The sequence below is a fragment of the Tupaia chinensis genome, unplaced genomic scaffold (assembly GCF_000334495.1).
Source record: "Tupaia chinensis unplaced genomic scaffold, TupChi_1.0 Scaffold148723_1, whole genome shotgun sequence".
Lineage (NCBI taxonomy): Eukaryota > Metazoa > Chordata > Mammalia > Scandentia > Tupaiidae > Tupaia > Tupaia belangeri.
Window position 1 is genome coordinate 299,009 of NW_006208570.1, and position 8,584 is coordinate 307,592.

Consider the following 8,584-nt stretch of genomic DNA (forward strand, 5'->3'; position numbering starts at 1 on the left):
TTATTACCAAATCCTGTTGCTATTCTCATGAACATTTCATTGAATTTATAAAATAATTTAGAGAAAATAAATGTCTTGAATCTTCCTGTCCATGATACAGATAGGCCTTCCCATTTACTTGTCATTTTATTTCCTTCCAGTAGAATTTCAAGTCAAGTTTTTTTTTTCTTTAATTTTATTCTAGGATTTTATCTTTTGTTGTTATTGGTAGCATTATCTTCTATTATATATACTATTTTTTAATTTTGTATAAAATATACCAGGTAATTTTACATTTAGCTTCAGGTAATAGGAAATTCAGATGACAGAGGCTTAAACACACAGGGGTATTTTACCTTAAGAAACCAGAAGCCTATGGGTAAGCATTCAAGGCTGGTGGCAGTTCAAAATGCCAGTCAAAAAGCTTCCTCTTGAATAATAAACTAACATATAATCAATTTTCCAACTGCCTTTGGAAATCTTGACATGTGACTTTCTCACATACATCAGTGTGTGTGTCTCCCTGTGTATGTGTGTGTGTGTGGTGTTTTAGACAGGGTCTCACTGTATCATGATTCTCCTGCCTCGGCCTCCTCAGTAGCTGAGACTGCAAGCCAAGCCACCACACCTGGTTCCTTCAAACCAAATGCTGCCCATGACAGCCCCAACCTTACCATCCAACTGACTCAGCCTCCCACAAATCTGGAAGTACATGCATGTTTGTTAGGGTGGGCCAGGAATCGAACTCAGGGTCCTTGTATGGCCTCTATATCCAGCATGTACTATTATGACTGGGCCATCGATTTTTTTTTTTTTTTTTTTGGAAAGTTAAAAATTCCTTAATTTTTTATTCCTGGTACCATTACCACAATTTACAGGGCAATATACCTGATGTAATGAAAAGAAAAAGACAAAGCTACAACAGATAAAAGACCTCAGGAATGTACATCTAATTGACACTACATTGCATTAATCAATAGCTGCATTTTTTCCAAACTGTGGCTCTGACAGTTCTGAATAAGAAGGTTTTCCTGTTTAAGCTGCAGTAACTTTTCTGACTATGGATCATTGTTCCTCCTGTGGCAGATTTTTACAGTTCCTTCTAATGCATTTGGGACGACTGTCTCAAAGTAACCTGCAGCTTTCCTGACAACTCCTTGCTTTCTCTCCTGCTAAGAACTGTAGCCCTTTTCTGCTGTTTTTAGACCCTCCTGCTACCATATCCACCACTTCTACCACCAGATCCATAACCACCACCATAGGGACTGCCCGAGCTTCTTCTACCAAAACTGCCCCCTTTCATGGGTTCATAATTTGATTGCTGTTGTCCAGTATAATTTCCAAAATCATTATAGTTTCCACCACCATTGTAGTTACCACCGCCCAAATTTCCTCCTCCATTGTAACCATCACACCCTCCACCGTATCCACCACCTAGGTTTCCACATCCCAGTCCACCACCACCATAGCCACCTCTACTACTATAATCAGGACCACCATCATAGGTGCCACCATCACCTCCAAATTCATTATATCCACCATTGCCTCCTCCATAGCTACCTCTGCTGCCATCACTTCCATCACCATAGTCTCCTCTTCCACCAAAGTTTCCACCACAACCAAAATTATCACTGCCATCTCCAAAGTTTCCTCCACGACCCATGAAGTAGCCAAATCTACCTCCATGACCTCTTTGTGATCCAGCGGACCACATCTCTTGTTTAGAAAGGGCCTTTTTCACTTCACAATTATGCCCATTAATAGTGTGGTGTTTCTAAGCAATTTTTTCAACTGTATCATGATCATCAAAAGTTACCAAAGCAAATCCTCTTTTCCCACTCTGTCGATCTTCCATAACTTCTAGGGTTTCAATCTTGCCAAACTTTTTAAAGTAGTCTTTCAAATTATAGCCTTCTGTATCTTCTTTAATACCACCAACAAAAATTTTCTTCACTGTTAGATGGGCACCAGGCTTTACAACATCCTCTCTAGAAACAGCTCTTTGGTTGCACTACATTTCCATCAACTTTGTGTGGCCTAGCACGCATTGTTGCCTCTACCTCTTCAACACAAGAGCAAGTCACAAACCAAAGCCCCTGGAATGTTTTCTTTGGGGGTCTCTCACTACCACACAGTCTGTGAGTGTGCCCCGTTTCTCGAAATGTTCTCTTAAACTATCATCTGTAGTTTCAAAGCTCAGGCCACCAATGAACAGTTTTCTCAACTGCTCTGGTTCCTTTGGATCAGGACCTTCCATTTTGAGACCAGACTTGTCTCTTCCAACCCAAGTTCAATGTCCATCAATCATTTTTAATATGAAGTAAAATACTGTATTACAGGCCCAGCAAGTGGCATGGTGGTCTAGAGACTGGATTCCCACATGCCTGGCTGACCACGGTTTGAGTCCCAGACCTGGTAGCTTGCTTTCTCATTTTCTCTCTCTCTCTCTCTCTCTCTCTCTGTCTCTCACTGGTCAAATTAAAAAGTGATAATAATAAATAAAGTTAAATAAAAATAATTTTAAAAAATACTGTATTACAAATACAGTTGAACCCCATATGTCTCTCCTACCAAGCCCCAAGTGTTTTTCCCGGTTTTTTGTTTTTGGGTTTTTTTGGTAGGTATATGTGTCCATAGTATACACAGTATAGTTTTATGTGTCTTTCTTTCTCTCTCTTCATCTTTTTTTTTTTTTTTATTGCTAGAGGTTGAGTGTACTCACTACAGACAGAACCTCCCAGTGGCGCATGGTTACACTGCAATCCTTTTTCCTCCATTCCTCCATCCCATCAGGATTTGAGGGCATACACATACATACACCGTGTGTATGATCAAGCTACCACGGCTGAGACCTGAACGGCCATCCATGTACGATCGACTTTCTATGCACAGCATTTAACTGCCATGCTCAGGGGCTGACCCATGCTTTTAAATACTCATATAAATTTTATGCTATGTGTCCTTCCTTGGCAAGTTGGTTTTTTTTGTTGTTGTTGTTTTTTCAGCCAGTTTTGTCTAAAAGATTTATCCTTGTTGATAAATATGGCTCTGGTTTATTTATTTTAATAGCTCTAGATTGCATGACTGTAACACAATTTATGCAATCCCCTGTTTATAGTCATTTAGATTAATTCCACTTGTTCACTATTACAAACAAAGCTGCAAGAAACATTAGTTTTGCGTGTGTCACCTAATATGTGATGCAAAATATTTCTAAAATACTTGTAAGTAGAACTTCTGGGCACATAGAAAGGTGCTTCTATGAATATATTCAATATTGCCAAATTCCTTTCTAAAACTGTGAATGTATTTGAGATATTTTCAAGAGCGCATCAGTTTTCTTTAGTTCACATCCTTTCTATCACTTGGTATTGTCAAATGGTTTTAATCTTTGCTAATATTATGGAAAAGAAATAACATCTCACTGGTGCTTTTCTTGATTGCTGACAGGTTGACTACATTTTAATTTTCATATATTGCTTTTCTGTATTTCTTTCTTTTTTTTTTTTTAGAGTGAGAGATTTTTGCTGTAGGGCATGTGCACTCACCAGAGAGACAAAAAGTGAGAAATCACCCCTGGGGGCGTGGAGGAGGTGGCCACACCTCAGTCTCTTCTACTCCATTCGCCTCTCAGGATTTGAGGCATGCACATACACACATCCAGTGTGAGTTTTTAGCCACTGGGTCTGAGATTTGAACCATGGACATGGGAGTCCAGCAACATAACCATTATACCATCTGCTGGTCCCTATATATTGCTTTTCTACTTTTTTTCTTCATTTGATTGTAATCTCTGGTTCATATAGAATCATTGTACATTTTTGTGGGGTATAATGTGGAATTTTAAAGCATGTATACAGTTTATAGCAATCAGATCATGGATGCAAGCATCTCTCTCTTTTTTTTTAATAGAGATTTTTGCTATAGGGTATCTGCACTCATCAGAAAGACAGACACAGAGAGGGAAAATATGAGAAACCATCCCCCACAGGAGATGGCTGTGCTGCAATCCCTTCTCCTTCATTGTCCTCTTGGGATTTTGGGTGCACATGCACCTGGTGTGAGTTTCAAACTGCCAGGTCCAGTACTTGAACCATGGTCAACCGTGTGGAAATTCAGTGCCTGAACCACTATGCCACCTAATGGTCCCAGAATTCTCTTTTTTATTAATTATTTTTCTCCTGATTCCATTTATCCACCCCTCCCTTTGCAACTTACAACGTCTATACTTGTTCTTTTTACTTTTTTGCTATTGAATCCTTTAGTTTGACACTCAGTAACCATATATTTATTTTCTATTAAAGCTTCTTTCATGTGAGTTGACTGTTCATGTACTTTGCCCAGCTTTTGCTGGATTGTCTACATGCATACTTATTGATTTGTTAAGTGTTTTACATGTCCAAACACTGTTAATTCTTTGGTAGCTTTACATGTTGCAAATACTTTTTAGCAGACATAGTTAGTCTTTTCACTCTGCTTATGATACCTCTTGCTGCATAGTTTTTTTAGGTGCATCAGTTTTTTTTTTTTTAACTTGTTTATTTTAACTTTATCTATTTATAATCATTCACTGTACATCATTACAGTATACGAAATGAGATTTTCCATCCAGAATACACTGTATATTGGCTCAGAGAAGGATATTCCCATACACATTATCATCGACAAATAATTTTCCATTTCTTGTTTCTTATATATTTTGCTTCTTTTTTTCCCCCTCCTTGATTCTTTACCTCTCATCCTCTGCCATTTCCCATTCTCCTCTCACAGTCTCTGGTATCTATGGTTGCTTTCCGTGTTTTTTTTTTTTTTCCACATTTTATTGATTCTTAATTAATCTAATTTTTTTTTTTTTTTGGAGAGGTTTTGCTATAGGGTGCATGCGCTCGCCAGAAAGACACAGAGAGACAGAGAGACAGAAAGTGAGAAATCACCCCCCAGGGGAATGGCCACACCACAATCCCTTCTCCTCCATTCTCCCCTCCGGATCTTGGGCACACACGCACACTTGCCTGGCGTCAGTTTAAGCCACCAGGTCGGGGACTTGAACTACAGTCGACTACATGGGAGTCCAGCGCCATAGCCATTACGCCAACTGCTGGTCCCATCCTGGTTGGTTTTTGTACTCTTATTTCTGTGTATCTGACTTTAACTTTCCTGGTATAGCACTTCCTTCAGAACTTCTTGGAGAGCTGATCTGGTGTTGGTAAATTCTTTCAGGTTTTGTTTATCTGAGAATGTTTTTGTCTTTTCATTCCACATGAAGGATAACCTTGCTGTGTATAGCATTCTTGACTGAAATTGCTTTTCACTTAACACTTTGAATATATTTTTCCCATTCTTTCCTTGCTCACATTGTTTCTGATGAGAGGTCCAATGTTAGCCTGATGGGATATCCTTTGAAAGTAACTTGTCATTTCTCTCTTGCCAATCTTAGTATCTTGTCTCTGTCTGTGGTTTTGGTCAATCCGGCTATAATGTGCCTTGGAGAAGATCTTCTTGGGGTGAATCTATTTGGAGTCCTTTGTATTTCTTGGGTCTGGAAATTTGAATGCTTCTCTAGGTTTGGAAAGTTTTCTTGCAGGATTTCATGGAATAGATTATCAGTGCCCGTAGTTTCTTTACCTTCTGGGATATCGATTATCTGGATGTTTGGATATTTAATGGTATCTAATATTATTTGTATATTATTCTATTTCTTTTCAGTTATTTTCTCAGTCTCTTTGGTGAATTTTTTTTAGGTCGGAGGTTCTGTCTTCTACATCTGAGATTTGATCTTCTGCATGATATAATCTGTTTTTAATACTTTCAAGGGAGGTTTTTATTTCCCATATTACAGCCTTCATCTCTAACAATTCCGTTTGATTTTTATTTATGGTATGTATTTCCTCTTTCAGGTCGTACAAGAACTTCCTCACCGCCTGGAACTCGTCGTCTCTTTTCTCCTGCATCTTCTGGAGTTCTTTGTCTCTCTTCTCTTTGACCTCTGTTAGCTTTGTCACTATAAATATTCTAAATTCTTTATCTGACATTTACATGAGTTCCATTGTATTGTCTGTGGAGGATGAGGAGTTATTCTTTTCCCTTGGGAGAGAGATATTTTCTTGGCTTCTCATATTATTTGTGCCTCTCCAGTGGTTTCTTGTCATCTGATGGATTGTATATGTTTTTTCCCTAATTTTTGAAGTTAAATCTGAGCATTCAGAGACATGTAGAAGGAGATGCCCTGTAATTTCTCTGCAGTACCATTTTTCTCCCTGTATACAGCAGATTTTAGGGGAATTAAGGATTACTGTCACCCTAAAAGTATTCAGCTATTCAGCTACTGTGCACCTAGACCTGTCTAGAAACTTAATGTGTGGAGGCTGAGCAGAAAAGTGAGAAAAATGGGAAAGAGTGTTGTACTTGGCTAGATCCTGGGCTCAGGAGGGTGAAGTATGGGCAGAAATTTTTCAGTTATCTTAGTCCCTTGAAGAAGCCGCTCAGAGGTCAATGGCTTGTGGTTAGTCAGTCCTGGCTAGATCTTGGGGTCAGAAGGATAAAGTCTGGGCAGAAAATCTTCAGTTGTCCTAGTCCCTGAAAGGGGCCACTCAGAGCTCAAATGTGGATGGCTTGTGATTGGCCTGTCTTATATGGGAGGGGGGAAAGGTGAGGATTAGCAAGATAAAAGAGTCAGAGAGCTAAGAAGTTTTGAAATTTAAAAATAATGATAATAAAGAAAGATAGCGAGACAGAGAAAATACAGAGAGTGTTGTACCTGGCTAGATCTTGGGGTCTTGGGGTGATTGGCCTATCCCATGTGGGAGGGAAGAAATGTGAGCATTAGCAAGATGAAAGAGTCAGAGAGCTAAGAAGTTTAAAATCTAAGAAAAAAAAAGAGTGAAATAGAAGGAAAGAGACAGAATATAGAGGGTGCTGTACCTGGCCAGATCTCGGAGTCAGAAGAGTGAAGTCTGGGCAGATAATCTTCAGTTGTCCTAGTCCCTGAAAGGTGCCTCTCAGAGCCCAAATGTAGATGGCTTGTGATTGGCCTGTCCTGCCTAGATCTTGGGGTCAGGAGGATGAAATCTGGGCAGAAATTTTTCAGTTGTCCTAGTCCCTGAAAGGAGCCACCTGTAGTTGTATCACTTTTATCTATCTATCTATCATCTATCTATCTATATATTACAGTTTCTGCCTTTAGAGTTTATGTAAGAAATATTTTTCTATTCATAAATCATAAAGAAACTCTCCTATATAATCTGCTAAGTGTTTTCTGATTTTATTTTAACTCCATTATTTCTGGGAGTGGTATAAGATGAGATAATTGTATACTTTCTCATATGTAGAATTCATTGTCTCAGTTCTTTTGAATGTCCATTCTTTCACACTAAGTCATGCTTTTCTAGTGCTATATCAGGCTTCTATAAATGGTCTGCTTGGTATTGTCTAACGGTCTGTCTATCCTTCTGCTATTATCATACTGTTAATTACTGTATCTTTAGAATGAAGTTCAAAATTTAGTACAGCCTGGACAGTAGATGGCATGGTGGTTAAGGTGTGAACTCGCACATGGTCGACTGCGGTTCAAGTCCTGGACTTGATGGCTTGCTATCTCTCTCTCTCACTCTCTCTCTCTGAATGCACATACCCTATAGCAAATTAAAATAATAATAATGATAATAAAATTAAATAAGTAATTATTTCAAAACAAAAAAATTTAGTACAACCAATCCCCTACCTTTTTATTCTTCTTGAAATAATCTTAGCTACCTTCTTACCTCAGAGGAAAAAATATAGTTTATGAATTAAGTACTTTAACCCACATCAATTTTCTATAGTACCACTTTTTACATTTTCGTTTGTGTTTAAGAAAATATATTTTTTCGGGACAGCAGGTGGCATGGAAGTTAAGGTGGCTATATCCCACATGGCCAACTATTCAGTTCGAGTACAGGACCTGATAGTTTGAAAATCACACCAGGAGTGTGTGAATGTATGCTCAAAATCCTTAGAGGAGAATGGAGGAGAAGGTATTGTGGCATGGCCATCTCCTTCAAGGCAGTGGTTTCTCACTTTCCCTCTCTCTCTTTCTCTCTGGCAAGCACACCCACCCTATAGCAAAAAACTGAAAAAGAAAAGAAAGAAAATATGCACTTTTTTGCCATAAAGATCATACTTGTCTTTTGTCAGATTTATGTCTAATCATATTATGATGTTGATACTTAAAGTTTATTTATTTCCTTCATGAAGGGGGATCCTCAACAGGGTCTTCCCACTGAGATCCTTCTCCAGGCCTGTAGCCACTGAGAACCATAGGTACACCAAGAGGAAGCTCAGTGTGTTGAGGTAATCCCAGGATGCAAGCCAAGAATCTTCCCAAGTGGTCTCCAACATTACTCAGCAGTGCCCCACTGCCTGTGCCACTACTGCTGAGCCATGTTTTTGAAATTCAAAGTAGCATGTTTTAAATTACACTCTAATTGTTCCTAGTACTTGGAACATAATTGATTTTTAAGTATTGATATTGGATCAAGCAACCTTGCTGAATTCTTATTATTCTTGTATTAGTCAGCTCAGACTGACAAAACACCATAAACTGAAGGACTTAAATAACAGAAGTGTT

General features: G+C 38.6%; 1 pseudogene; it reads right to left on the reverse strand.

Annotated features, from left to right (window-relative positions):
- Positions 1–1,032: 1,032 nt before the first annotated feature.
- Positions 1,033–2,236, reverse strand: LOC102490923 (heterogeneous nuclear ribonucleoprotein A3 pseudogene; annotated as a pseudogene).
- Between the last annotated feature and the right edge of the window lie 6,348 nt (positions 2,237–8,584).